Here is a 9,757-nt window from a genome sequence, read left to right on the forward strand (position 1 = left end):
CATTCGTCCGTCCGTCTGCTGCTCATTCTTTTCCTTCCGGGCAGAACCAGTGTATGCTTGCATTCCTCCGTCCATCTGCTGCTCATTCTTTTCCTTCCAGGCAGCAGATCCAACATGTGTATCTGTCTGGGAGATAACATTTAGATTATCGCCACCTCATCTGCACTCATCCCTGGAAATTTCAGCACCAGGAGAGGGGGCAAGATGGAAATTGGTTGTATTGGTCAATATTTTTTGAAAGTCTGAAACTTAACCAGCTTAAGCAAGGGGGAGCTTAGGGGCCAGCTTTTGGGGGGTGGTTCCTAGAAACTGGGAGTAGAAAGGAGCGGAGGAAGAACAAAAATAAACAAAATAAATAAAAACAAGACAAAAACAGAAACATTTCTATTTTTGTGGAGCAACTATCTTTAAAACTCTTACTTTGGGTTTTGCCAGTGATTTTTTTTAATGGCTTTTTTCATGGAAATTATTCTATATTTATATTTTTAATATGAGCAGCTAAGTTATTTGTAGAAGTGTAGAAAATGCCAGGTTAATTTTTTTCAATTAAGAAAAATGTAACAAGCATCAGTTACTTACAGAACAGTTGGATGATTAAGACTGACACAGGTCTTTCTCTAACCCATACCCATTGAGTTCCTTCTGTGGGAGCCCCGGTAAAGAGCTAATCATTTTAAAGCCAAGTATCCCCAGATAAGGGCTGGTGAAAGAGCTCTGTGGGTAAAGCACCTGCCACCCAGCCTGGTTGTCTGAATTTGACCCCATGACCCATATAGTAGAAAGAGAGAAGCAACTCCCATGGGTCGTTGGACTGCCACATGTTACATACATGGACACTAAGATATAACAATAAAAATATGAAAAGAAGTGGCCTTAACAAAAGTGATCAAGAACTGGCATTGTAACTCAGCTGATAAAGCGCTTGGCTAGTATGAACTGGAGACTGGCAACAGTGTGCCACCAGGCCAGCAATCCTAGCAGCACTTGGGGGTGGAGGGCTAGAGGAAGAAGAATCAGAAACTACAGGTCACTGTAGTTTGAGGACAGCCTTAGCTAAAGACTAGACCTCAATTAAATAAAAGTAAATTTAAATAAATAAAAATTAATTAACCAACCAAATAATTAAAACTGCGAGCTGAGTGTTGTGGTACATATGCACACAGGCCTGGAATCCCAGCACTTGGGAGGCCTCTGAGACAAGTAGATCATGAGTTTGAGACCAGCCTGGGCTACACAGTAGGTCTCTGTCTAAGAAAAACAAATGTATAAAGAGCTCGCTGTGGAAGCCCGAAGACCTAAGTTCAGATCCCTAACACCCACCAAAAGGCAGGGTGGTGTGTACACCTAATCCCAGGGATGGGAAGAGAAGAAAGGAGGACCCCAGGCGTTCACTGGCCACATAGTCCAGCCAATCCCTGAGCTTCAGGCTTAGTAAGAGACTCGGCTTTCTGAAAAACAAAACTAAAAAGTTCAGTAAAGAGTGTTATTGGCATCTGTCAACCCCTGTTCTCCACATGCATGTGAGCAAACACACAGACACACACACACACACACACACACACAGAGAGAGAAAGAGAGAGAGAGAGAGAGAGAGAGAGAGAGACATAAACAAGCAAACAAGCAAACAAAAGTTAAAACCAGGAGGCATGTTAAGGACTTCTGATGTCTGGGAAGGAAAGGATTCAGGTCCCTCCTGGTAACTGTAGAGTAGGAGGCTGCCCGTCTGTCCCTTCCCTCCTGCCATCTCTTCCTTGTGATAAGACAGAGGCTGCTTAAGGAGCTGGGAAGGCTGCGTGAGAAAGCACATTATGTTTAAAATACTCGGTTAGGGAAAAGAAAACCCACTGCAGAATTGCTTCTTAGAAGACTTCACCATCTGTTAAAGCTACAGAGCGTCTGGAGCCAGTTTCAAGCCCCAGCCTAATCTAGCTCCAAAACAAGAGACTCAGAATATCCAGGTCCGGAGGTTGAGAAGTGAGTCGTATCGAGTCAGGATTGAAGCCAGGGAAGACACCCTGGCTGTCTGCTTTCCTTTGCTCTCAAGTAGGGCATGATGCTCCTGCTTATGATTTCAGCACCCAGGAGCCTGAATTAGGGAGGCTGCCATAAATTTAGGTCAATCTGGGCTTCAGAGGGAGACCCTGTGCCCCACCCCCAACCAAAAGAGTAAAGCTTTACATTTAGCTAGCACAGTAAAAATATGGCCTGCGTGAATGTAGATTATTAAAAGTGAAAACAAAACCCAAACCAAAAAGAACTGACGAGTTTGCTATGGTTCTGGCTGCTCCAGCAGACCCAAACATAGGTTCTTCTTTTTCTGTCTCCTATGCCAGGTTGCAAGAGTAATACACGAATTCATGTAATGAAAAGCAATGGTTATGCCCATACGGATTCTCCTGGCTGAGCATGTGGCCTGCTCCACGGGGCTGGGGACCTGTTCCTGCTCACCATATTCCACTCATTGCATGTGGGACTGCAGAAACCCTGCGCTGGGTCCCAGGTGAGGCCCTTGGGAGAAGTGTCCCCATCACCTGCCACACCCGTCTCTACCTCTCCTCTTTTAAGAGCATCGATGGAAGAACAGTTATCTACTACTTCAAGAGCTGCTCCTTCGACTTCACACATTATTCGAGCTAATTATTCACATAAGTCACGCTTCATCGGGCCTAAGTGTGTTAGAACAAGTTGAGTGAGCTGAAATCTCTAATTTGAAATATTAGCCTTGCGAAACTCAATGGTTTAATTTGATCCATGCCTACCATCAAAGCATGGCATCTCATTTCCTGAGCTGGCTGGTTCAAGGGGGAAAAGGGACAGAGGAAGAATTCCTGTATTAAATAAAAACTGGGTGATCTGAAGTAGCATTGTCTTAATTGGACAGCCACTTAAATGATTTTTCCCCTCTTTCCAGTTACCAGGAGAGTGACTTCTGACAGATTACTTGAAAGAGAAGAGTGCACAGAAGAAAATGAAGATGTCATTTTATCAGGATGCTCTGCTTAGAATTGGTAAGATGATGTTTCCATCTGCACATACTGTACTCTAGTCTCTGTGGGGCCACTGAGATGGCTCCGTGTAGGTAAGGGGCTTGCTGCCAGGCCCGATAACTTGAGTTCAATCCCTGGGACCTACATTGCAGAAGGTGAGAACTAGCTGCAAGTTGTCCTCTGACCTCCACCTGTATGATGTGGCGTGTGTAACACACACACACAGTTATATCAGTTTCTAAATACTTAATTATTTTTAAGTGTGTGTGTGTGTGTGTGTGTGTGTGTGTGTGTGTGTGTGTGGGCACATAGTTGCCAGAAGAGGGCACCAGATGCTCTGGATCTGCAGTTACATGTGGTTGTAAACTGCCTAATATGGGTGTTGGGAACTGAACTGGGTCCTCTGCAAAAAGTAATACATGTTCTTAGTGGCTAAACCAATCCTCTAATCCCCTCCATCCTAAAAATCAAATACGACTTCTATTTGTCCCCTGACAATTAAAATGCCCTGAAAGGCCACATTTGTGATCTCGTTCATGTTTGGAATGTGTCATTCAGCTGAGTGATGCTTATAGCTTTGAGAGACTGTTCACAGCATTTTGTTGAGCAAAAAATATTCCAGGGCATTTTGTGGGACTATCACAGACTATTTGAGGGTGGGTAGCTTATAAAACATAGAGGATTATTTGGTTAGTGATTCTGGTGGTTGAAGGGTCTAAAGTACGTTTTGCCAAGTACATCACACATCAGGATGAGAGCCCTCTGGATGCACAGTGGGGTAGAGAAATAGAAGGAGAAATGAAAATGGAGCATTTGCGTTTTTTAAAAAAATTGCAAGTTTTCCTTTCTCAGCCCCAGCTCCCAAAATGACAACTTTGAGACTAATTAGTTATTATTAAATGATTAAACCATAAGCTTTGGCTCATTCCCTGACTAGTTCTTAACCTATTTAACATATTTTATGTCTACCACTTGCTTAGTGACCTCTCCTCCAGGTCCAGATTATTCCTTCTTGTCTCCTCAGAGTCTCTCTTAGTGCCTCTCTGAATTCATCTGCCTGCTGGTTTACTCTGCTTCCCCGGTCTGTCTCTCATGTCTGTCTTCCAGCTCATCTCCCATAGATCTCCCCGGGACTTTCCCAGAATCCTCTCTCTTCCTGCCAGTGTCCCACCTCCAGTTTTCTGCTCAGCTCATTGGCCATCAGCTTTTTTATTGATAGGTGATGTTTATAGCGATTCTCTCAGCACATTTGTGCAAGCGAATGATGTATCATAGCAGAACTCTGTTTATAACAACCCATTCTCAAGGGAATGGATCCAATCCTACTAGACCTGCATTATCCCATCTGAAGATGGTGCCCCCAAGACATAACCACCTTTCAACAGACTCTGCTGCCGAAAGTTCTACAAATTCAAACCTCCACGAAGAACAAGCTTCCGTCATGGGACTCTTAGCAGGGCAAAGCATAGTCTAACAGCAGCAGATACATACCTGCCTTGTTACACTTGGTTAGCCCTTTGTCTTTGGTTAAAAACAGCCAACTAGCTAATTGGTCTTTTATGTGCAGAGAGTAAGTGAAAACTGGCTTCAGGGCCCCCATGAGTTTTAAAGTAAATAGAAAATCTGAAGGTTCAGGCCAGAACAGAAGTAACTCCAGGAGAATCTGTCTCTCCCCCCACTTCCTCATCCTGCCCCTCCCTTCCTGCCCCCCCTTCTTTGGTTTTTGTTTTTGACTGTCTCCTGTGGTCCCAGGCTGCCCTGAACTTGCTATGTAGCTGAATATGACCTCCAAATTCTTGAGCTCTCTGCCCCCACCTCTCAAGTGCCAGAATTACAAGTGTGAGCTGCCATGCTTGGCAACCTAAAGCAAAATTCTAGAGCAAGATGAGAAAGCCCAACTAACTCAGGAGCTTTTACCTTTTCTTTCTCATCTGGTGTTTAATTTTGACCCGGAAGGCAGCAAATTTGTACACATTTATTCAGTTTTTTATCTTCCTGCATTTCTTATCTAGTGGCAAGTTCAAATATATATTACTATCTTTGGGGAAAAATTATTAATAACTCATCAGCTGGATTAGATACATACAAGGAAGACAAATAGCAAATCTGTTTATCTTGGAGCCTGAATTAGATGGAAGGTCTTATAATGTGAAGCTATAATTAGCTGAACTATAAAGGATTAGGACAAATACATACTCATGGAAACAGGATGACAGTTGGGTCACCATCAGTCTTCTTGTCACAAGGAAAAGATGCTTAGATTTATCACTGACAGATTGCTTGGGGCAGTTTTTAGATTTTCGGATCATGGGCTATATAAATTAAGCAAGTCAACATTTCTGGGTACTTTGAAGAATAATAAAATCCTTCTCCCAGTTCTTAGTCCCACTTTAGACAACTCAAAGTCTTTTTCAGATTGTAGTTGTTTTTAAGCAGCTTCAATTTTTTTTTTTTAAGATCTCATCAAGCTGCGAATGTTTCCTTGAAAAGCTGCAAGTCTAAAATGGTGCACACAGGCAAGATATAGAAAGAAAACTCAGGCAAGATACTGAGCACATAGACTGTGGTGAGACCATGGTTTCCCTCTAAACTGCTCACATGTGTTGTGAACCCTGGTTGTCAGCTCTCTGAAGGGACATCCAGTTCTCTTCTGGGACAAATCTTATTGCAGGATGACTGACAGGGTTTGCCACTCGAAGTGACATATTATGAGATCAATAAGATTACCCCATAAACATGTAAAATTATATTTTTGAATTAGAGATTTTGTATATGTCATTAAAATGAAAACAAACATAAAATGAAAACTACACATACTTAAAAAAGGAATGTTAAGCATTTGCTTAAATCTCATGTGATATTAACAAAATAACCTTAAATAGAAACACTAAAAATGCTGTCTTTTAATGTTTACTTTTATTTTTTTAGTTTTTCAATTTTGTACAAGTTAATGTATGCCTGTGTGTACATATACCTGAGAGAGTGTGTGTGTGAGTGCATGTGTGTATGTGAGTGTATATGAGTATGTGTGTGTGTCTGAGTGTGTATATGTGTGTATGAGTATATGTGTGTAAGTATATTGTGTCTGTCTATGTGTGTGTATGCCTTCGAATGTGTGTGTGCACATACATGTGTGTGTCTGTGTGTGTCCATGTGGGTGGGTGCACCTGTGTACTTGTGCGTGCATGTGTGTGTGGGGGGGAGACCAGAGATCACCCTCAGGTGTCATTCCTCAGACACAGTCCACTTTGTGTTTTGAGAGTCTCTCTCTTTTACCTGGAGCTTGCCGATTTGACTAGGCTGGCTGCCAATGGAGCCCCTATAATCCACCTGTCTCTGTTTCTTAGGGCTGAAGCTACAAGGTCATGACATCATATCTGCATTTTTTCTGAGGTTCTGGGGATCAACCTCAGGTCTTTATGTTTGGGCAGCAAGCACTTTATTTAGAAGCTACTCCAAGAGCCTTAATTTTTGCATATTTGAGACAGAGTTTCACTGTGGAGCTCTGGATGGCCTGGAACTCACTATGTAAATCAAGCTGGCCTTGAACACAAGGCAACTGTCCAGCTTCTGCACCAAAGTGCTGAAATTAAAGGTAGTTGGCACCATACCTAGTGTGTGCCTAGTTTTATGTCAACTTGACACAAGCCTATAGGGTGTTTTCTTTGTTAATGATTGGTCAGGGAGGACATAGTCTATTGTGAGTGGTGACACCCTGGGCTGGCAATCCTGGGTTCTATAAGAAAGCAGGCTGAGCAAGCCATGGAAAACAAGCCTATAGGCAACACCTCTCCATGGTCTCTGCATCCGCTCCTGCCTCCAGGTTCCTGCTCTGTTTGAATTCCTGTCCTGACTTCCTTCAGTGATAAACAGTGCTATGGAAGTATAAGCCAAATAAACCCTTTCCTCTCCAAGTTGCTTTCAGTCCTGGTATTACATCACAGCAATAATGACCCTGACTAAGACTCTGGATCTAATGATCACTATGTTTTGCAGTGCTTTAGGGCTGAACCCAGGGCATCAAACATTTTCAAGAGTTCTGTCACTGAAATAAATGCCAAGCCTCCACTATTAAATTTTAAATCAACATAGAAAATAATAGCACAAAGGATTATGTAGTTTCACATTGGTGATCTCGACTATGAACATTTTATCATGTTAATTTTTTTCTGAAATGTTTAGATTTTAGGCATGAAGCCACCTTTGACCCTAAATGCTTCAACGGTAGTATTAATTTATAAATCTAAAAGTAAGAGACTTTCTATAGAATCCTAAATAATTAACATAACCAAGGAATCAACATTGGTACAACATTTATCTATCCACATTTAGTTATTAATTTTCCACCAATGGACCCATTAATGTCTTCTGTTTCAAAAGGAAACAAACCAACCAACCAACCAACCAACACCCCTATTGAATAGCATCCCTTAACCTGGGGCAATTCATCCATTGCTTTTTGTGGCCTTAGCATTTGAAACGTTCATTTCTGTGGTCTCTCTCTGAATTATAGAGTAATCCTCTTAAGCCAGGACAGACACAGCCTTGTAACACGTCCATTCAAACAAACAACAGAAGCAAACAGGCTAATTAAAAGAAGCAAACCTCCTCCTGTGGGAGTAACATACTGCTGATGCTCGCCCTAGTAAACACGGTGTCAAAGTGCCTTCTAAATACCCTTGGTCACACCCATACACTAGAGAAGCTCTCGGCCTTAGTCTAAGACACTCCTGTTTGCCCTGTGCAATGGTTAATGTAGATCCCCATTCTAACTGGTTAGAGCACTGAGCATAAGTAACAATGGGACATCTAGTTCTCCCCTTCTAAGGCTCAGAGGGATACAGGGAGAGGGATGACTCTGGGTCACACTGCACACAGCAGCAGTGGCTACCTGATCAAGACAGAGCCCATAACATTCCATCACAGATAAGAGCCCAGGGGACCCTGAGCCTTCTTAAGAAGTCGTAGGCAGTTAATGGTTACTGGGAGAGGAGAAACCATATTCCTCCGTGGTGTAGCCACTGGAAAATTACCCTTGTTCAAGTAAATAATCTCCTCTCAAACTCCTGTTGATGCAAGCAATACTAATTAAATACAGCTACAGCAGGGTGGGAGTGGGGAGGGAGGTATTAAAGTAGGAGAGAGATTGGTGAAAAGAAGGCATTTAATAGGAGGGGGAGGGGAGAGATAATACAGGGCAATGGGGGAAGTATCAAAGTATATTGTGTCTGTATGAGACTGCAAAAGAATAAATACAAGTTTTAAAAAGAGGCCTTTTTTTGAGGTTCCTCATAAGTCTTCTGCTGGTTTTTTTTTGGGGGGGGGCAAGTAAATTAATGGTCATATATGTGTCTTGCCTAACCGGAACTGTATTCTGACATCATACGGAGAAGAACACCGGTGCCTTTAGTTGCTGTAACACCCTCCCCTTCCCATTACATCCCAGTGGTTGGATAGTCTATTTGCTGGGGCTGACCGTTCCCCACCAGCTGAGCACTCCTTAGGGTTGCAAGTTTTTCAAAGCTGCATACATACACCTTCTAGATGACTCTATATGAATCAAACCAGAGAATCTGCCCTTTGCCACTCCCTTCCTTGGTCCCTAGAACCCATCAATGCCTCTAACCTGCTTCTCTATTTCCTATTTCCATCACAGCTTATTTCCCGACCCATTCCCATCCCCCCACCCCACACACACACAGCTTTTCAAACTAAGGGTTGTGTCCCCACAGAGGGTCTCATAACTGAGTATGAAAGCTGTGAAAATATTTGGCAGGAGTAAAAGTTTATGAATGTACAGGAACCAAAAGGTAACGCAAAGTCCAATACACAGAGAATCCAAGGGATTTCTGGGAGTGCAGTCCTGGGTTTCTGTGTTATTTTCTTCTCTGTTGCCGTGAGAAAATAAGACCAAGGCAACTCATGGAAGAAAGAGTTGATTTGGGCTCTCAGTTCCTGAGGGATGGGACTCTCATGACGAGGGAGGTGTGGCAGGGGTCAGTGGCTGGAACAGGAAGCTGAGAGCCCACATCGAAGCAGAGAAAGCAAGGAAAGGTCCTTAGCTCTCAAGACTTCACTGCAGTTAGTCAGCTAGTTCTGAACATACAACACATGCGTTTCTGCATCCCTCATTCCGACATGCGCAGTTCCAGTGTACCTGCACATCTCAGATTCCAGACTATTGTCTGTTATCAACTGCAGCATTTTTACTGTCCACGAAACTCTTCCTGCTCTCGTAGAAACACAATGGTTTTTTTAAAAATTTATTATTATTTTTTTATTAAGGAAATCAAAGAATTTTCCTTTTTTCTCTCTCTTATGTAAGTATCAAACTAGCATCCTTTTGGATCAAATTAAGTTACCATGTTTGATTTTCACAATTTCTGTTTGAGTGAATGACTTGACTTTCCTAAGAAGGAAGTGGGCAAATGAATTTTGGTTTGGGATTAGGACAGAATTCCAACAAATTCTGAAGTGGTCTTATACTATTGCCTTTTGTAACAACGTTTCTTTATGTGAAGTGGTGTTCTCAGCATTAATGACAATTAAACCAAAATACCCACCAACTCTGCAGAACTGAATACGCTTTATGTCTTCTAGTATCAAATATCCAGCCAAGATTTAGTTCTTTATTTAAAAATAAACAGACATAACCACTCATTAGCATGCAGATTTGTATTCATTGTAAATAAATGACAAAATTATATGTGTACCAAAGAATTATCCTAAGAAGAAATTACTTATGATTTATTACCACTAAATGTTTTATT

This window comes from Micromys minutus (assembly GCF_963924665.1).
Source record: "Micromys minutus genome assembly, chromosome: 1".
NCBI lineage: Eukaryota > Metazoa > Chordata > Mammalia > Rodentia > Muridae > Micromys > Micromys minutus.